The sequence below is a fragment of the Hyla sarda genome, unplaced genomic scaffold, assembly GCF_029499605.1.
Source record: "Hyla sarda isolate aHylSar1 unplaced genomic scaffold, aHylSar1.hap1 scaffold_270, whole genome shotgun sequence".
Classification (NCBI taxonomy): Eukaryota; Metazoa; Chordata; class Amphibia; order Anura; family Hylidae; genus Hyla; species Hyla sarda.
In genome coordinates, this window is record NW_026609396.1 from 94,735 (window position 1) to 115,677 (window position 20,943).

General features: G+C 45.3%; 7 non-coding genes and 1 pseudogene across 7 annotated transcripts; all 8 read right to left on the bottom strand.

Moving 5' to 3' along the window:
• Positions 1 to 5,078: 5,078 nt before the first annotated feature.
• LOC130325135 (U2 spliceosomal RNA) lies at positions 5,079 to 5,269 on the bottom strand. Its single transcript, XR_008870001.1, has one exon. It is a non-coding gene; the product is annotated as a U2 spliceosomal RNA (small nuclear RNA).
• A 2,087-nt stretch (positions 5,270 to 7,356) lies between these two features.
• LOC130325106 (U2 spliceosomal RNA) lies at positions 7,357 to 7,553 on the bottom strand. Its single transcript, XR_008869982.1, has one exon. It is a non-coding gene; the product is annotated as a U2 spliceosomal RNA (small nuclear RNA).
• Positions 7,554 to 8,246: 693 nt separating this feature from the next.
• LOC130325110 (U2 spliceosomal RNA) lies at positions 8,247 to 8,406 on the bottom strand (annotated as a pseudogene).
• Positions 8,407 to 10,488: 2,082 nt separating this feature from the next.
• On the bottom strand, positions 10,489 to 10,679 carry LOC130325136 (U2 spliceosomal RNA). The gene has a single exon (XR_008870002.1). It is a non-coding gene; the product is annotated as a U2 spliceosomal RNA (small nuclear RNA).
• A 2,085-nt stretch (positions 10,680 to 12,764) lies between these two features.
• Positions 12,765 to 12,955, bottom strand: LOC130325137 (U2 spliceosomal RNA). Its single transcript, XR_008870003.1, has one exon. It is a non-coding gene; the product is annotated as a U2 spliceosomal RNA (small nuclear RNA).
• A 2,091-nt stretch (positions 12,956 to 15,046) lies between these two features.
• LOC130325138 (U2 spliceosomal RNA) lies at positions 15,047 to 15,237 on the bottom strand. The gene has a single exon (XR_008870004.1). It is a non-coding gene; the product is annotated as a U2 spliceosomal RNA (small nuclear RNA).
• Positions 15,238 to 17,332: 2,095 nt separating this feature from the next.
• LOC130325139 (U2 spliceosomal RNA) lies at positions 17,333 to 17,523 on the bottom strand. The gene has a single exon (XR_008870005.1). It is a non-coding gene; the product is annotated as a U2 spliceosomal RNA (small nuclear RNA).
• Positions 17,524 to 19,610: 2,087 nt separating this feature from the next.
• Positions 19,611 to 19,801, bottom strand: LOC130325141 (U2 spliceosomal RNA). The gene has a single exon (XR_008870006.1). It is a non-coding gene; the product is annotated as a U2 spliceosomal RNA (small nuclear RNA).
• Positions 19,802 to 20,943: the final 1,142 nt, after the last annotated feature.

Consider the following 20,943-nt stretch of genomic DNA (forward strand, 5'->3'; position numbering starts at 1 on the left):
ACAAAAATGCCATAGGTCTTTGGCAATGCTCGCCAACATAGGGGAATTCGTTCCTCCTAAACGATTGATATATTGGACCGCTGAAATATTGTCCATGCGTAAAAGTATACAACAATGGGTTCTGTCCCCCACAAAACTCTTGAGGGCAAAGAATCCGGCCATCAATTCCAGACAATTGATGTGGATTTGAGATTCCTGGATGGACCATTTGCCACCCGTGGATAGGTGGCCACAACGAGCTCCCCATCCAGTTAGGCTTGCGTCTGATTCCAGAATTAGATCTGGCAGGGGGTTGAAAATGGTCTTCCCATTCCATTCCTGGATATGGTGCAGCCACCAAATTAACTCTTCCTTCGCTTCTGAAGATAGTTGGATCTCGTCTGAGTATCCCAAGCCTTCTCTCAAGTGCTGAATTTTTAGACGTTGAAGAGCTCGATAGTGTAACGGGGCCGGAAAGATGGCCTGAATTGATGCAGATAAGAGACCCACAATTCGAGCTATGGCTCGAAGAGAAATTAGGTTTTTGTTGAGTAATGATCGAATTTCCCTGCGAATCGTCTTCAATTTCTTCAATGGAAGGCTCAATAGAGCCGTCTGAGAATTGATCAAGAAACCCAGAAATTCCATTTCCTGAGAAGGAACAAGAATGGATTTGTCTTGGTTTATTAAGAATCCGAGATTTGATAACAGATCCAGAGTCCAATTCATATGGAGAATGGCTAATTGGTATGAACTTGCCATAATGAGAATGTCGTCCAAATAAATTATGAGACGAACACCTCTGGATCGTAATAGTGCTATTATTGGTTTCATCAATTTGGTGAAACACCAAGGGGCCGATGAAAGGCCGAAGGGAAGACAAGTGAACTGCCATTTGTTCCCTTTCCAAACAAATTGAAGAAACGGTTGGGAAATAGGATGAATTGGTACCGTGAGGTAAGCATCTTTTAGATCGACTTTTATCATCCAATCGTTTTCCCATAACATGTCTCTTAGAAGATGGATGCCCTCCATCTTGAAATGGCGATATATTACTAAATTGTTTAATGTTTTTAAATTTATTACTGGGCGATAGCCAGCATCCTTCTTTTTCACTAGAAAAAGATTGCTTACATAACCTGGAAAATTTAGGGGTACCTGAATAATGGCTTGTTTGGTCAGAAGGTCTTTTATTTCCAATTCTATAAGATTTTGATCCTCCACAGAAAAATGAATGGGAGGAGGAGGAAGAGTTTGAGATGGAATAGTAATGAATTCTATCAGATAACCCTTTGTTGTATTGATAATCCATTGGTCGGAAGATATCCTTTCCCAAAAATGGGAAAAATGTAGGAGTCTTCCGCCCACTGGGGGAAGGAAAGAAGTTGTTAATTGTGCACTTACCTGTTGGTCTGGAACGGGTGTTGAATCTTTGTCCCCTTGGTCTCCATGTTCGACCTCGATAAGGGAAAAAGGGTTGGGGTTGAGGTTGTGGTTGGGGAGGGGGGATGGAATAGGCAGCTCTGTCTGTGTAAGCGGGGCCTCTATATTGTGCTCTGAATTGAGTGTGACGGCCGGGAAAACGACCCCTGTTTCTCCCGGCCCTTCCAAAAACCCTAGTGGGAAAGACTTTTTTCAATGACACCTGGGCTTTGTCCAGTGTGGAAAATAAGCCCACGTACTTAGAAATTTCTTTGATAAAATTGTCACCGAAAAGGTGATTATCCACATCCGTGGATGTAGGAGTGGGAGCCAAATAGGTTAGCTGTGGGTCTAATTTTAATAAAATAGATCGTCTTCTCTCTATACAGAAGGCCTCATTTATGCTACCGAACAAGCAAATAGTCCTTTGTATCCATCCCCTAAGGGAGTCATTGTTAATAGGGTTGCCAGTTTTAAATGCCTCTTTGGACATTTCCATAAAACGAGTCAATGGGCCCAGTAAATCTAAGAACTTATCCTGACACAGTTTAAAACTGCGGTCAATTCCTTTAATAGGATTTTTTCCCGATTTTTGTATGAATCTAGATAAAATAGGATCAATATCGGGAGTAGCTGAGGAAGCTGTGGATAAAGTGGGACGTGGGCACTCGGCCCTAAGTTTATTCCTGGCTTTATTGTCCATGTTTTTACGTAGCCAGAGACAAATAAATTTGTCTACCTCAGCAGATGGGGTCCACTCTCCGGATCTGGGGTGAACTATTTGGGAGGGATCAAAGTAAGGAATGCCTTGACTATCTACCACCTTAGAACTAGAAGGTGTACTGTCATCACAATAAACATCACCCTCAATTTCAGTAGGTAAGTATGAGGGGTCATTTCCATCCGTAAAATCGGAGTCATCAACAAGTTCCCCATCATCTCGTTCTCCATTATAATATTCATAGGTTTCATCGTAAACATATTCCTCAGATATAGGTATATCAGATGTAATATTAACCCGTGTATCATTATACTCCTCCCGGGTAGAGGGTCCTGGATGTTGTGTGGTAACATCAGTATGACTGCACTTTTTAAGCAGATTATCATCATCATTTTGACCTTTTTCTTCGAAAATAGTTTTTCTATGTTTTTTAGGTAATAGGTCATCATGGGAAGAAAGTCTCTTTTTTGTATGACTATGGGAACTCAGGGATTGGTGTGCCAGTTGTGCTGAAGATTGAGATATCGCTCTGGCTACAGAGTCTGCAATGGTTTCTTGAACCGCTGCCATGGCATTATTAACGGCAGTGTGCACAGATCTAGAGACTGAATGGTCCACCAATAATTGTAGTTGGTCATTGATAATAATGTCAGAATTAGAGGACTTTTGCTGTTCAGTAGACATAGTGAAATAGTAGGGCACTTAGTATAATTATTTCCAAAATTAATATATGTTGAAATTAATATATGTGAATATCCAGGAAATAATTAATTAAATATATATAAGTAAATTGTAATACTGTAGTCCTAAAAAGGACAAGATAAGACAGAAACCCCCGAGAATAAAGTAAAAATTATTATTCTAAAGACAGTATATCACTATTGTGAGGAGAAGTGTCACAGGGAGGATTCCTGTCAGGCGAGCAGCGCGCGTCTGACAGGAACGGCTCGAGCGCAGCAAGTGAGAACCACTTGCGCCGAGTTCTCGCGAGACTTAGAAGCAGTCTCGTACAGGGGAAACTGAGGAGGTGCGCGATGTATTAATGGCCGCCGGAGAGTAGCGGGACCACAAGAGCGCACGACAAAGGTAATGTATAGTCAAATTAACCGGAAAGTTAAGATAAAGAAAATAAAAATGAATGTTTAAATCTATACCCGCAGCCGGACAAGGGATAGTAATGGCGTAAGACAGGAAAGATAGATAGACAGAGAATACAGTAGTAATGGAAGGAAAATATCTACTAGAATATATAATTGTATGTTATAAAATTGAATGTACACAGTGATACTTATCTGGCTGCAAGCAGCAAAGAAGAGGAAGAATATGCTTTACCTGAACCTTATATATGGGATCCTGTATTCTCATTGGTTACATTTATCTAGCAAGTTAGGTGGTCACACCTGTACGTTTCACATTGTGTGTAAAGTTTTTTCTTGTGGAATTTAACTGTTTATGGGCTGCTATATGTCTGCAGTAAAGAAGAACAATGCATATAATGCGAGCCTCCTGTCTTGTTATAAAATCTCCTGTTGCTTCTATGAAGGCCATAATAGACGACATCACCAAACAGCTCCATAGTCACATACACAGCAAAGGAGAGATGTTGTTTACACCTAGTGATGTCAGTGGTATTGAGTGACATCACAGCACAGTGCTAAGGCTCCTGGGCCTGCACACAGCAGCGGCTGCAATATCTCAACGGAGAATACGTTTATATATATGTGTGTGTGTGCGCGTATATATATATATATATATATATATATATATATATATATATATATATTTCTCCGCCGAAATCACTTTTAAACCCATTTCCACCTTTTTTTCCCTTCTCTTCCTCTTACTTTTTTTTCACGTTTTTTTACGTTTTTCTCCTTTTCGCCTCTTTTCTGGGCGTATTATTCTTCTTTTTCTTCTTTTTTTTCGTCTAATGCATACCCCATCAGTGCAGCAATGCTTATTCAATACCGCCAGCAGATGGAGACACTGGGGGATAATTTTCTAAGGATTTATACTGATTTTTCCTGTCTGAATTTGTCGCACAGAAAGTTGCAGGCCAAATATGTGTGACATTTCTGCGACTTTAGCTTCTAGAGCATTTTTACAACATTATACATAGGTGCTGAATACATAAAAAGCGACTGTTCAGCGACAGACAAGTCGCATCGGCTGAAAGTAGGCCAGAATGTCAGTCCATGTTGGAGCAGGTTTAGATACAGTCTAAAGTATAGATCTCAAAGTCTGTGCACAGAATTTAGCAAGGGCCTCGCACCTTCTGATGCATCAGGTAGGTGCACAATAGCATAGCCTAACCCTCTGTACTTTGGTCTATATTGATGCGGGACATAGACAGCCAGCTGATGACCAATCCATTAGTGCAATGGATGGCTGGAAGCATTTGTCTTTGCCTTTGCAATACCACAGAAGCAATGCATGGTCAATGTACAGCAATGACACACCTGTGTGAACAGCCAGGAGACCCTCCCCCCCCCGATGTTATGTTACATAGTTACATAGTTAGTACGGTCGAGAAAAGACATATGTCCATCAAGTTCAACCAGGGAATTAAGGGGTAGGGGTGTGGCGCGATATTGGGGAAGGGATGAGATTTTATATTTCTTCATAAGCATTAATCTTATTTTGTCAATTAGGAACATTCAGCACCCACCCGCTATCAAGGCAGCTGCCTATCATGTCATGCCCTACCTGCACAGGTGTGCTGGCTACTCAAATGATCCAATTAAGGAGGCCATTTAGTCAGCAGCAGCAGAAGTCCTGTGCCTGGACGCTCCAACAGCGGCCAGACACAAGCAGAAGCAGAAGCAGCAGAAGCAGCAGCAGCACCACCTTTTGTTTTTTGGCTGCAGCAGCAGCAAGGCCCACAGGGCTGGCTAGCTGGCTAGCCAGCAAGCAGGTAGCAATGAAAGTAGGAATCTTTCTTTTTAACCCTGTAAGGGGGTGGTGCACTGTACCCGAAGATACTGCCATATCGGGTCAATGCATAGGGCGACGGAAGCAAGCTTCGAAATCGGCCCCCGTTCTCAAAAATCCATTTAATATATGGTCCCCAGATAGGGGACGTATCAGATATTAAACTGATAAGAACAGATACTACACTTGATCTTAGCCAAAAGGCCGAGAAGCGATAACCGTGAAAGGGGCGGGCCCAACAAGGTGCCCTTCATGGGCACTATCACTGCTTGCTGTCAGGGAGGCTGCCAGACAATTTTCCATGCACACTCTGGGCTGGGGGGCAGTCAACCACCAGTACACACAGCAGAACCTAAACCCATACCATTATTGCTAAGCAGCAAGACAGGGGCCCATTGCACTCCCACGGGGCCTTTTTAAATGCAATCCATAACCCGGATTTGCCAGGAACCCTTCTTACTCCTCCTACTTGCATGTGACACTGGGCTTAGGATCTGCATAGGAAACACACACACAAGCACACACCTACCTTTGTTGCCTGCAGATGCCTCCTTGGCTGTCCCCAAACGGTATCAAACCAACACCCACGGGAAGCTGTAAGCATAGAGGACATGCCTGCACCCCATTGGACTTACCTGTGTGGGTTAAACCCGGGTTATTTGACAACCTATGGCGGTGATGGTTCTGCTCAGGCAGAGCAGTGCTGATGCTCCTCATAAAGCTGTCGCTGCTGTGAAGGTTCTAGGTGACATCACAAATCCCTATGGTTACATACACAACAAAGCTGGGTTGTTGTTGTTTACACTCTGCAAGGCCTGTGGAAGTGAGTGACATCATAGCACTGTAGTTCTGAGGGTTCTAGATGGATGCAACAATCTCCTGTTGCTTCTATGAAGGCCATAATAGACGACATCACCAAACAGCTCCATAGTCACATACACAGCAAAGGAGAGATGTTGTTTACACCTAGTGATGTCAGTGGTATTGAGTGACATCACAGCACAGTGCTAAGGCTCCTGGGCCTGGACACAGCAGCGGCTGCAATATCTCAACGGAGAATACGTTTATATATATGTGTGTGTGTGCGCGTATATATATATATATATATATATATATATATATATATATATTTCTCCGCCGAAATCACTTTTAAACCCATTTCCACCTTTTTTTCCCTTCTCTTCCTCTTACTTTTTTTTCACGTTTTTTTACGTTTTTCTCCTTTTCGCCTCTTTTCTGGGCGTATTATTCTTCTTTTTCTTCTTTTTTTTCGTCTAATGCATACCCCATCAGTGCAGCAATGCTTATTCAATACCGCCAGCAGATGGAGACACTGGGGGATAATTTTCTAAGGATTTATACTGATTTTTCCTGTCTGAATTTGTCGCACAGAAAGTTGCAGGCCAAATATGTGTGACATTTCTGCGACTTTAGCTTCTAGAGCATTTTTACAACATTATACATAGGTGCTGAATACATAAAAAGCGACTGTTCAGCGACAGACAAGTCGCATCGGCTGAAAGTAGGCCAGAATGTCAGTCCATGTTGGAGCAGGTTTAGATACAGTCTAAAGTATAGATCTCAAAGTCTGTGCACAGAATTTAGCAAGGGCCTCGCACCTTCTGATGCATCAGGTAGGTGCACAATAGCATAGCCTAACCCTCTGTACTTTGGTCTATATTGATGCGGGACATAGACAGCCAGCTGATGACCAATCCATTAGTGCAATGGATGGCTGGAAGCATTTGTCTTTGCCTTTGCAATACCACAGAAGCAATGCATGGTCAATGTACAGCAATGACACACCTGTGTGAACAGCCAGGAGACCCTCCCCCCCCCGATGTTATGTTACATAGTTACATAGTTAGTACGGTCGAGAAAAGACATATGTCCATCAAGTTCAACCAGGGAATTAAGGGGTAGGGGTGTGGCGCGATATTGGGGAAGGGATGAGATTTTATATTTCTTCATAAGCATTAATCTTATTTTGTCAATTAGGAACATTCAGCACCCACCCGCTATCAAGGCAGCTGCCTATCATGTCATGCCCTACCTGCACAGGTGTGCTGGCTACTCAAATGATCCAATTAAGGAGGCCATTTAGTCAGCAGCAGCAGAAGTCCTGTGCCTGGACGCTCCAACAGCGGCCAGACACAAGCAGAAGCAGAAGCAGCAGAAGCAGCAGCAGCACCACCTTTTGTTTTTTGGCTGCAGCAGCAGCAAGGCCCACAGGGCTGGCTAGCTGGCTAGCCAGCAAGCAGGTAGCAATGAAAGTAGGAATCTTTCTTTTTAACCCTGTAAGGGGGTGGTGCACTGTACCCGAAGATACTGCCATATCGGGTCAATGCATAGGGCGACGGAAGCAAGCTTCGAAATCGGCCCCCGTTCTCAAAAATCCATTTAATATATGGTCCCCAGATAGGGGACGTATCAGATATTAAACTGATAAGAACAGATTTTTTTTTTTTTTTTTTTTTTTTTTTTTTTATCTAAAGCCGAGGAACGTGCTTTCGATTCACCCAAAGTGCAAGAAAAAGTGCAAACGTGTTACACTAAAAAAACGTGCACAAAGGATGCGGTCTATCGCAAGCCCTTCTCCGATAGGAGAGAGGCCCCCCAACAAACCTTACCCTTCGCCTCCGGACCAAAAGGTACCTGCGAGGTTCCAGGTTCGATGTCCCTTTTCGCCGAAGCTACTAGGGGACCACAAATGCTCCCGGCATCCCCCTTGGCGTTAGCCAAGGTATCTGCCCGCAGAGCCGATTACGGTAGGTACCCTGCCAAAGCAGGAGTACCCGGGGTGTTTGCAGGGAGGTGCGGAACCTAATGGCCACACACACCTCCCCTAGACCGCCAGGAGGGACACCCAGAAGGGCTACCGCATCCTGACCAATCCTGTGAACACACAACACGCAAAAAGTGACACAGTGAAACAAAAAAGAAATAAATAAGTGAATGTGTGCAGATATACTGCCCGGACATCCGGCCGGATCTATAAAAATTTCTCTGATCCTAGCCAGAAGGCCGGGAATCAAGAGGTGAGTGCCACAAGGTGAAGAGATTATGGTGCCCGTGCTTCAACTCAGTGAGTCTATTCTCCCAGTGAGTTTCGGCACCTCGGGGTCACCACTCCCCGAGGCACAAAAGTACCTCGGCTCTAGACCCTCTCAGCCTCATGGCGAGACCCGGAGGGAACAGGTCACATCGGGGCAGCCGTCGAGCTGATTCCTCAGAACCAGCCCCGGAAAGCCCTGGTACACCTGCATCCTCCATGCAGCACCCATCCCCACCAGCATGAAAACTGATAAGAACAGATACTACACTTGATCTTAGCCAAAAGGCCGAGAAGCGATAACCGTGAAAGGGGCGGGCCCAACAAGGTGCCCTTCATGGGCACTATCACTGCTTGCTGTCAGGGAGGCTGCCAGACAATTTTCCATGCACACTCTGGGCTGGGGGGCAGTCAACCACCAGTACACACAGCAGAACCTAAACCCATACCATTATTGCTAAGCAGCAAGACAGGGGCCCATTGCACTCCCACGGGGCCTTTTTAAATGCAATCCATAACCCGGATTTGCCAGGAACCCTTCTTACTCCTCCTACTTGCATGTGACACTGGGCTTAGGATCTGCATAGGAAACACACACACAAGCACACACCTACCTTTGTTGCCTGCAGATGCCTCCTTGGCTGTCCCCAAACGGTATCAAACCAACACCCACGGGAAGCTGTAAGCATAGAGGACATGCCTGCACCCCATTGGACTTACCTGTGTGGGTTAAACCCGGGTTATTTGACAACCTATGGCGGTGATGGTTCTGCTCAGGCAGAGCAGTGCTGATGCTCCTCATAAAGCTGTCGCTGCTGTGAAGGTTCTAGGTGACATCACAAATCCCTATGGTTACATACACAACAAAGCTGGGTTGTTGTTGTTTACACTCTGCAAGGCCTGTGGAAGTGAGTGACATCATAGCACTGTAGTTCTGAGGGTTCTAGATGGATGCAACAATCTCCTGTTGCTTCTATGAAGGCCATAATAGACGACATCACCAAACAGCTCCATAGTCACATACACAGCAAAGGAGAGATGTTGTTTACACCTAGTGATGTCAGTGGTATTGAGTGACATCACAGCACAGTGCTCAGGCTCCTGGGCCTGGACACAGCAGCGGCTGCAATATCTCAACGGAGAATACGTTTATATATATGTGTGTGTGTGCGCGTATATATATATATATATATATATATATATATATATTTCTCCGCCGAAATCACTTTTAAACCCATTTCCACCTTTTTTTCCCTTCTCTTCCTCTTACTTTTTTTTCACGTTTTTTTACGTTTTTCTCCTTTTCGCCTCTTTTCTGGGCGTATTATTCTTCTTTTTCTTCTTTTTTTTCGTCTAATGCATACCCCATCAGTGCAGCAATGCTTATTCAATACCGCCAGCAGATGGAGACACTGGGGGATAATTTTCTAAGGATTTATACTGATTTTTCCTGTCTGAATTTGTCGCACAGAAAGTTGCAGGCCAAATATGTGTGACATTTCTGCGACTTTAGCTTCTAGAGCATTTTTACAACATTATACATAGGTGCTGAATACATAAAAAGCGACTGTTCAGCGACAGACAAGTCGCATCGGCTGAAAGTAGGCCAGAATGTCAGTCCATGTTGGAGCAGGTTTAGATACAGTCTAAAGTATAGATCTCAAAGTCTGTGCACAGAATTTAGCAAGGGCCTCGCACCTTCTGATGCATCAGGTAGGTGCACAATAGCATAGCCTAACCCTCTGTACTTTGGTCTATATTGATGCGGGACATAGACAGCCAGCTGATGACCAATCCATTAGTGCAATGGATGGCTGGAAGCATTTGTCTTTGCCTTTGCAATACCACAGAAGCAATGCATGGTCAATGTACAGCAATGACACACCTGTGTGAACAGCCAGGAGACCCCCCCCCCCCCCCATGTTATGTTACATAGTTACATAGTTAGTACGGTCGAAAAAAGACATATGTCCATCAAGTTCAACCAGGGAATTAAGGGGTAGGGGTGTGGCGCGATATTGGGGAAGGGATGAGATTTTATATTTCTTCATAAGCATTAATCTTATTTTGTCAATTAGGAACATTCAGCACCCACCCGCTATCAAGGCAGCTGCCTATCATGTCATGCCCTACCTGCACAGGTGTGCTGGCTACTCAAATGATCCAATTAAGGAGGCCATTTAGTCAGCAGCAGCAGAAGTCCTGTGCCTGGACGCTCCAACAGCGGCCAGACACAAGCAGAAGCAGAAGCAGCAGAAGCAGCAGCAGCACCACCTTTTGTTTTTTGGCTGCAGCAGCAGCAAGGCCCACAGGGCTGGCTAGCTGGCTAGCCAGCAAGCAGGTAGCAATGAAAGTAGGAATCTTTCTTTTTAACCCTGTAAGGGGGTGGTGCACTGTACCCGAAGATACTGCCATATCGGGTCAATGCATAGGGCGACGGAAGCAAGCTTCGAAATCGGCCCCCGTTCTCAAAAATCCATTTAATATATGGTCCCCAGATAGGGGACGTATCAGATATTAAACTGATAAGAACAGATACTACACTTGATCTTAGCCAAAAGGCCGAGAAGCGATAACCGTGAAAGGGGCGGGCCCAACAAGGTGCCCTTCATGGGCACTATCACTGCTTGCTGTCAGGGAGGCTGCCAGACAATTTTCCATGCACACTCTGGGCTGGGGGGCAGTCAACCACCAGTACACACAGCAGAACCTAAACCCATACCATTATTGCTAAGCAGCAAGACAGGGGCCCATTGCACTCCCACGGGGCCTTTTTAAATGCAATCCATAACCCGGATTTGCCAGGAACCCTTCTTACTCCTCCTACTTGCATGTGACACTGGGCTTAGGATCTGCATAGGAAACACACACACAAGCACACACCTACCTTTGTTGCCTGCAGATGCCTCCTTGGCTGTCCCCAAACGGTATCAAACCAACACCCACGGGAAGCTGTAAGCATAGAGGACATGCCTGCACCCCATTGGACTTACCTGTGTGGGTTAAACCCGGGTTATTTGACAACCTATGGCGGTGATGGTTCTGCTCAGGCAGAGCAGTGCTGATGCTCCTCATAAAGCTGTCGCTGCTGTGAAGGTTCTAGGTGACATCACAAATCCCTATGGTTACATACACAACAAAGCTGGGTTGTTGTTGTTTACACTCTGCAAGGCCTGTGGAAGTGAGTGACATCATAGCACTGTAGTTCTGAGGGTTCTAGATGGATGCAACAATCTCCTGTTGCTTCTATGAAGGCCATAATAGACGACATCACCAAACAGCTCCATAGTCACATACACAGCAAAGGAGAGATGTTGTTTACACCTAGTGATGTCAGTGGTATTGAGTGACATCACAGCACAGTGCTAAGGCTCCTGGGCCTGGACACAGCAGCGGCTGCAATATCTCAACGGAGAATACGTTTATATATATGTGTGTGTGTGCGCGTATATATATATATATATATATATATATATATATATATTTCTCCGCCGAAATCACTTTTAAACCCATTTCCACCTTTTTTTCCCTTCTCTTCCTCTTACTTTTTTTTCACGTTTTTTTACGTTTTTCTCCTTTTCGCCTCTTTTCTGGGCGTATTATTCTTCTTTTTCTTCTTTTTTTTCGTCTAATGCATACCCCATCAGTGCAGCAATGCTTATTCAATACCGCCAGCAGATGGAGACACTGGGGGATAATTTTCTAAGGATTTATACTGATTTTTCCTGTCTGAATTTGTCGCACAGAAAGTTGCAGGCCAAATATGTGTGACATTTCTGCGACTTTAGCTTCTAGAGCATTTTTACAACATTATACATAGGTGCTGAATACATAAAAAGCGACTGTTCAGCGACAGACAAGTCGCATCGGCTGAAAGTAGGCCAGAATGTCAGTCCATGTTGGAGCAGGTTTAGATACAGTCTAAAGTATAGATCTCAAAGTCTGTGCACAGAATTTAGCAAGGGCCTCGCACCTTCTGATGCATCAGGTAGGTGCACAATAGCATAGCCTAACCCTCTGTACTTTGGTCTATATTGATGCGGGACATAGACAGCCAGCTGATGACCAATCCATTAGTGCAATGGATGGCTGGAAGCATTTGTCTTTGCCTTTGCAATACCACAGAAGCAATGCATGGTCAATGTACAGCAATGACACACGTGTGTGAACAGCCAGGAGACCCTCCCCCCCCCCATGTTATGTTACATAGTTACATAGTTAGTACGGTCGAAAAAAGACATATGTCCATCAAGTTCAACCAGGGAATTAAGGGGTAGGGGTGTGGCGCGATATTGGGGAAGGGATGAGATTTTATATTTCTTCATAAGCATTAATCTTATTTTGTCAATTAGGAACATTCAGCACCCACCCGCTATCAAGGCAGCTGCCTATCATGTCATGCCCTACCTGCACAGGTGTGCTGGCTACTCAAATGATCCAATTAAGGAGGCCATTTAGTCAGCAGCAGCAGAAGTCCTGTGCCTGGACGCTCCAACAGCGGCCAGACACAAGCAGAAGCAGAAGCAGCAGAAGCAGCACCACCTTTTGTTTTTTGGCTGCAGCAGCAGCAAGGCCCACAGGGCTGGCTAGCTGGCTAGCTGGCTAGCCAGCAAGCAGGTAGCAATGAAAGTAGGAATCTTTCTTTTTAACCCTGTAAGGGGGTGGTGCACTGTACCCGAAGATACTGCCATATCGGGTCAATGCATAGGGCGACGGAAGCAAGCTTCGAAATCGGCCCCCGTTCTCAAAAATCCATTTAATATATGGTCCCCAGATAGGGGACGTATCAGATATTAAACTGATAAGAACAGATACTACACTTGATCTTAGCCAAAAGGCCGAGAAGCGATAACCGTGAAAGGGGCGGGCCCAACAAGGTGCCCTTCATGGGCACTATCACTGCTTGCTGTCAGGGAGGCTGCCAGACAATTTTCCATGCACACTCTGGGCTGGGGGGCAGTCAACCACCAGTACACACAGCAGAACCTAAACCCATACCATTATTGCTAAGCAGCAAGACAGGGGCCCATTGCACTCCCACGGGGCCTTTTTAAATGCAATCCATAACCCGGATTTGCCAGGAACCCTTCTTACTCCTCCTACTTGCATGTGACACTGGGCTTAGGATCTGCATAGGAAACACACACACAAGCACACACCTACCTTTGTTGCCTGCAGATGCCTCCTTGGCTGTCCCCAAACGGTATCAAACCAACACCCACGGGAAGCTGTAAGCATAGAGGACATGCCTGCACCCCATTGGACTTACCTGTGTGGGTTAAACCCGGGTTATTTGACAACCTATGGCGGTGATGGTTCTGCTCAGGCAGAGCAGTGCTGATGCTCCTCATAAAGCTGTCGCTGCTGTGAAGGTTCTAGGTGACATCACAAATCCCTATGGTTACATACACAACAAAGCTGGGTTGTTGTTGTTTACACTCTGCAAGGCCTGTGGAAGTGAGTGACATCATAGCACTGTAGTTCTGAGGGTTCTAGATGGATGCAACAATCTCCTGTTGCTTCTATGAAGGCCATAATAGACGACATCACCAAACAGCTCCATAGTCACATACACAGCAAAGGAGAGATGTTGTTTACACCTAGTGATGTCAGTGGTATTGAGTGACATCACAGCACAGTGCTAAGGCTCCTGGGCCTGGACACAGCAGCGGCTGCAATATCTCAACGGAGAATACGTTTATATATATGTGTGTGTGTGCGCGTATATATATATATATATATATATATATATATATATATATATATATTTCTCCGCCGAAATCACTTTTAAACCCATTTCCACCTTTTTTTCCCTTCTCTTCCTCTTACTTTTTTTTCACGTTTTTTTACGTTTTTCTCCTTTTCGCCTCTTTTCTGGGCGTATTATTCTTCTTTTTCTTCTTTTTTTTCGTCTAATGCATACCCCATCAGTGCAGCAATGCTTATTCAATACCGCCAGCAGATGGAGACACTGGGGGATAATTTTCTAAGGATTTATACTGATTTTTCCTGTCTGAATTTGTCGCACAGAAAGTTGCAGGCCAAATATGTGTGACATTTCTGCGACTTTAGCTTCTAGAGCATTTTTACAACATTATACATAGGTGCTGAATACATAAAAAGCGACTGTTCAGCGACAGACAAGTCGCATCGGCTGAAAGTAGGCCAGAATGTCAGTCCATGTTGGAGCAGGTTTAGATACAGTCTAAAGTATAGATCTCAAAGTCTGTGCACAGAATTTAGCAAGGGCCTCGCACCTTCTGATGCATCAGGTAGGTGCACAATAGCATAGCCTAACCCTCTGTACTTTGGTCTATATTGATGCGGGACATAGACAGCCAGCTGATGACCAATCCATTAGTGCAATGGATGGCTGGAAGCATTTGTCTTTGCCTTTGCAATACCACAGAAGCAATGCATGGTCAATGTACAGCAATGACACACCTGTGTGAACAGCCAGGAGACCCTCCCCCCCCCGATGTTATGTTACATAGTTACATAGTTAGTACGGTCGAGAAAAGACATATGTCCATCAAGTTCAACCAGGGAATTAAGGGGTAGGGGTGTGGCGCGATATTGGGGAAGGGATGAGATTTTATATTTCTTCATAAGCATTAATCTTATTTTGTCAATTAGGAACATTCAGCACCCACCCGCTATCAAGGCAGCTGCCTATCATGTCATGCCCTACCTGCACAGGTGTGCTGGCTACTCAAATGATCCAATTAAGGAGGCCATTTAGTCAGCAGCAGCAGAAGTCCTGTGCCTGGACGCTCCAACAGCGGCCAGACACAAGCAGAAGCAGAAGCAGCAGAAGCAGCAGCAGCACCACCTTTTGTTTTTTGGCTGCAGCAGCAGCAAGGCCCACAGGGCTGGCTAGCTGGCTAGCCAGCAAGCAGGTAGCAATGAAAGTAGGAATCTTTCTTTTTAACCCTGTAAGGGGGTGGTGCACTGTACCCGAAGATACTGCCATATCGGGTCAATGCATAGGGCGACGGAAGCAAGCTTCGAAATCGGCCCCCGTTCTCAAAAATCCATTTAATATATGGTCCCCAGATAGGGGACGTATCAGATATTAAACTGATAAGAACAGATACTACACTTGATCTTAGCCAAAAGGCCGAGAAGCGATAACCGTGAAAGGGGCGGGCCCAACAAGGTGCCCTTCATGGGCACTATCACTGCTTGCTGTCAGGGAGGCTGCCAGACAATTTTCCATGCACACTCTGGGCTGGGGGGCAGTCAACCACCAGTACACACAGCAGAACCTAAACCCATACCATTATTGCTAAGCAGCAAGACAGGGGCCCTTTGCACTCCCACGGGGCCTTTTTAAATGCAATCCATAACCCGGATTTGCCAGGAACCCTTCTTACTCCTCCTACTTGCATGTGACACTGGGCTTAGGATCTGCATAGGAAACACACACACAAGCACACACCTACCTTTGTTGCCTGCAGATGCCTCCTTGGCTGTCCCCAAACGGTATCAAACCAACACCCACGGGAAGCTGTAAGCATAGAGGACATGCCTGCACCCCATTGGACTTACCTGTGTGGGTTAAACCCGGGTTATTTGACAACCTATGGCGGTGATGGTTCTGCTCAGGCAGAGCAGTGCTGATGCTCCTCATAAAGCTGTCGCTGCTGTGAAGGTTCTAGGTGACATCACAAATCCCTATGGTTACATACACAACAAAGCTGGGTTGTTGTTGTTTACACTCTGCAAGGCCTGTGGAAGTGAGTGACATCATAGCACTGTAGTTCTGAGGGTTCTAGATGGATGCAACAATCTCCTGTTGCTTCTATGAAGGCCATAATAGACGACATCACCAAACAGCTCCATAGTCACATACACAGCAAAGGAGAGATGTTGTTTACACCTAGTGATGTCAGTGGTATTGAGTGACATCACAGCACAGTGCTAAGGCTCCTGGGCCTGGACACAGCAGCGGCTGCAATATCTCAACGGAGAATACGTTTATATATATGTGTGTGTGTGCGCGTATATATATATATATATATATATATATATATATATATATATATATTTCTCCGCCGAAATCACTTTTAAACCCATTTCCACCTTTTTTTCCCTTCTCTTCCTCTTACTTTTTTTTCACGTTTTTTTACGTTTTTCTCCTTTTCGCCTCTTTTCTGGGCGTATTATTCTTCTTTTTCTTCTTTTTTTTCGTCTAATGCATACCCCATCAGTGCAGCAATGCTTATTCAATACCGCCAGCAGATGGAGACACTGGGGGATAATTTTCTAAGGATTTATACTGATTTTTCCTGTCTGAATTTGTCGCACAGAAAGTTGCAGGCCAAATATGTGTGACATTTCTGCGACTTTAGCTTCTAGAGCATTTTTACAACATTATACATAGGTGCTGAATACATAAAAAGCGACTGTTCAGCGACAGACAAGTCGCATCGGCTGAAAGTAGGCCAGAATGTCAGTCCATGTTGGAGCAGGTTTAGATACAGTCTAAAGTATAGATCTCAAAGTCTGTGCACAGAATTTAGCAAGGGCCTCGCACCTTCTGATGCATCAGGTAGGTGCACAATAGCATAGCCTAACCCTCTGTACTTTGGTCTATATTGATGCGGGACATAGACAGCCAGCTGATGACCAATCCATTAGTGCAATGGATGGCTGGAAGCATTTGTCTTTGCCTTTGCAATACCACAGAAGCAATGCATGGTCAATGTACAGCAATGACACACCTGTGTGAACAGCCAGGAGACCCCCCCCCCCCCCCCCCATGTTATGTTACATAGTTACATAGTTAGTACGGTCGAAAAAAGACATATGTCCATCAAGTTCAACCAGGGAATTAAGGGGTAGGGGTGTGGCGCGATATTGGGGAAGGGATGAGATTTTATATTTCTTCATAAGCATTAATCTTATTTTGTCAATTAGGAACATTCAGCACCCACCCGCTATCAAGGCAGCTGCCTATCATGTCATGCCCTACCTGCACAGGTGTGCTGGCTACTCAAATGATCCAATTAAGGAGGCCATTTAGTCAGCAGCAGCAGAAGTCCTGTGCCTGGACGCTCCAACAGCGGCCAGACACAAGCAGAAGCAGAAGCAGCAGAAGCAGCAGCAGCACCACCTTTTGTTTTTTGGCTGCAGCAGCAGCAAGGCCCACAGGGCTGGCTAGCTGGCTAGCCAGCAAGCAGGTAGCAATGAAAGTAGGAATCTTTCTTTTTAACCCTGTAAGGGGGTGGTGCACTGTACCCGAAGATACTGCCATATCGGGTCAATGCATAGGGCGACGGAAGCAAGCTTCGAAATCGGCCCCCGTTCTCAAAAATCCATTTAATATATGGTCCCCAGATAGGGGACGTATCAGATATTAAACTGATAAGAACAGATACTACACTTGATCTTAGCCAAAAGGCCGAGAAGCGATAACCGTGAAAGGGGCGGGCCCAACAAGGTGCCCTTCATGGGCACTATCACTGCTTGCTGTCAGGGAGGCTGCCAGACAATTTTCCATGCACACTCTGGGCTGGGGGGCAGTCAACCACCAGTACACACAGCAGAACCTAAACCCATACCATTATTGCTAAGCAGCAAGACAGGGGCCCATTGCACTCCCACGGGGCCTTTTTAAATGCAATCCATAACCCGGATTTGCCAGGAACCCTTCTTACTCCTCCTACTTGCATGTGACACTGGGCTTAGGATCTGCATAGGAAACACACACACAAGCACACACCTACCTTTGTTGCCTGCAGATGCCTCCTTGGCTGTCCCCAAACGGTATCAAACCAACACCCACGGGAAGCTGTAAGCATAGAGGACATGCCTGCACCCCATTGGACTTACCTGTGTGGGTTAAACCCGGGTTATTTGACAACCTATGGCGGTGATGGTTCTGCTCAGGCAGAGCAGTGCTGATGCTCCTCATAAAGCTGTCGCTGCTGTGAAGGTTCTAGGTGACATCACAAATCCCTATGGTTACATACACAACAAAGCTGGGTTGTTGTTGTTTACACTCTGCAAGGCCTGTGGAAGTGAGTGACATCATAGCACTGTAGTTCTGAGGGTTCTAGATGGATGCAACAATCTCCTGTTGCTTCTATGAAGGCCATAATAGACGACATCACCAAACAGCTCCATAGTCACATACACAGCAAAGGAGAGATGTTGTTTACACCTAGTGATGTCAGTGGTATTGAGTGACATCACAGCACAGTGCTAAGGCTCCTGGGCCTGGACACAGCAGCGGCTGCAATATCTCAACGGAGAATACGTTTATATATATGTGTGTGTGTGCGCGTATATATATATATATATATATATATATATATATATATATATATATATTTCTCCGCCGAAATCACTTTTAAACCCATTTCCACCTTTTTTTCCCTTCTCTTCCTCTTACTTTTTTTTCACGTTTTTTTACGTTTTTCTCCTTTTCGCCTCTTTTCTGGGCGTATTATTCTTCTTTTTCTTCTTTTTTTTCGTCTAATGCATACCCCATCAGTGAAGCAATGCTTATTCAATACCGCCAGCAGATGGAGACACTGGGGGATAATTTTCTAAGGATTTATACTGATTTTTCCTGTCTGAATTTGTCGCACAGAAAGTTGCAGGCCAAATATGTGTGACATTTCTGCGACTTTAGCTTCTAGAGCATTTTTACAACATTATACATAGGTGCTGAATACATAAAAAGCGACTGTTCAGCGACAGACAAGTCGCATCGGCTGAAAGTAGGCCAGAATGTCAGTCCATGTTGGAGCAGGTTTAGATACAGTCTAAAGTATAGATCTCAAAGTCTGTGCACAGAATTTAGCAAGGGCCTCGCACCTTCTGATGCATCAGGTAGGTGCACAATAGCATAGCCTAACCCTCTGTACTTTGGTCTATATTGATGCGGGACATAGACAGCCAGCTGATGACCAATCCATTAGTGCAATGGATGGCTGGAAGCATTTGTCTTTGCCTTTGCAATACCACAGAAGCAATGCATGGTCAATGTACAGCAATGACACACCTGTGTGAACAGCCAGGAGACCCTCCCCCCCCCCATGTTATGTTACATAGTTACATAGTTAGTACGGTCGAAAAAAGACATATGTCCATCAAGTTCAACCAGGGAATTAAGGGGTAGGGGTGTGGCGCGATATTGGGGAAGGGATGAGATTTTATATTTCTTCATAAGCATTAATCTTATTTTGTCAATTAGGAACATTCAGCACCCACCCGCTATCAAGGCAGCTGCCTATCATGTCATGCCCTACCTGCACAGGTGTGCTGGCTACTCAAATGATCCAATTAAGGAGGCCATTTAGTCAGCAGCAGCAGAAGTCCTGTGCCTGGACGCTCCAACAGCGGCCAGACACAAGCAGAAGCAGAAGCAGCAGAAGCAGCACCACCTTTTGTTTTTTGGCTGCAGCAGCAGCAAGGCCCACAGGGCTGGCTAGCTGGCTAGCCAGCAAGCAGGTAGCAATGAAAGTAGGAATCTTTCTTTTTAACCCTGTAAGGGGGTGGTGCACTGTACCCGAAGATACTGCCATATCGGGTCAATGCATAGGGCGACGGAAGCAAGCTTCGAAATCGGCCCCCGTTCTCAAAAATCCATTTAATATATGGTCCCCAGATAGGGGACGTATCAGATATTAAACTGATAAGAACAGATACTACACTTGATCTTAGCCAAAAGGCCGAGAAGCGATAACCGTGAAAGGGGCGGGCCCAACAAGGTGCCCTTCATGGGCACTATCACTGCTTGCTGTCAGGGAGGCTGCCAGACAATTTTCCATGCACACTCTGGGCTGGGGGGCAGTCAACCACCAGTACACACAGCAGAACCTAAACCCATACCATTATTGCTAAGCAGCAAGACAGGGGCCCATTGCACTCCCACGGGGCCTTTTTAAATGCAATCCATAACCCGGATTTGCCAGGAACCCTTCTTACTCCTCCTACTTGCATGTGACACTGGGCTTAGGATCTGCATAGGAAACACACACACAAGCACACACCTACCTTTGTTGCCTGCAGATGCCTCCTTGGCTGTCCCCAAACGGTATCAAACCAACACCCACGGGAAGCTGTAAGCATAGAGGACATGCCTGCACCCCATTGGACTTACCTGTGTGGGTTAAACCCGGGTTATTTGACAACCTATGGCGGTGATGGTTCTGCTCAGGCAGAGCAGTGCTGATGCTCCTCATAAAGCTGTCGCTGCTGTGAAGGTTCTAGGTGACATCACAAATCCCTATGGTTACATACACAACAAAGCTGGGTTGTTGTTGTTTACACTCTGCAAGGCCTGTGGAAGTGAGTGACATCATAGCACTGTAGTTCTGAGGGTTCTAGATGGATGCAACAATCTCCTGTTGCTTCTATGAAGGCCATAATAGACGACATCACCAAACAGCTCCATAGTCACATACACAGCAAAGGAGAGATGTTGTTTACACCTAGTGATGTCAGTGGTATTGAGTGACATCACAGCACAGTGCTAAGGCTCCTGGGCCTGGACACAGCAGCGGCTGCAATATCTCAACGGAGAATACGTTTATATATATGTGTGTGTGTGCGCGTATATATATATATATATATATATATATATATATATATATATATTTCTCCGCCGAAATCACTTTTAAACCCATTTCCACCTTTTTTTCCCTTCTCTTCCTCTTACTTTTTTTTCACGTTTTTTTACGTTTTTCTCCTTTTCGCCTCTTTTCTGGGCGTATTATTCTTCTTTTTCTTCTTTTTTTTCGTCTAATGCATACCCCATCAGTGCAGCAATGCTTATTCAATACCGCCCCGCCAGCAGATGGAGACACTGGGGGATAATTTTCTA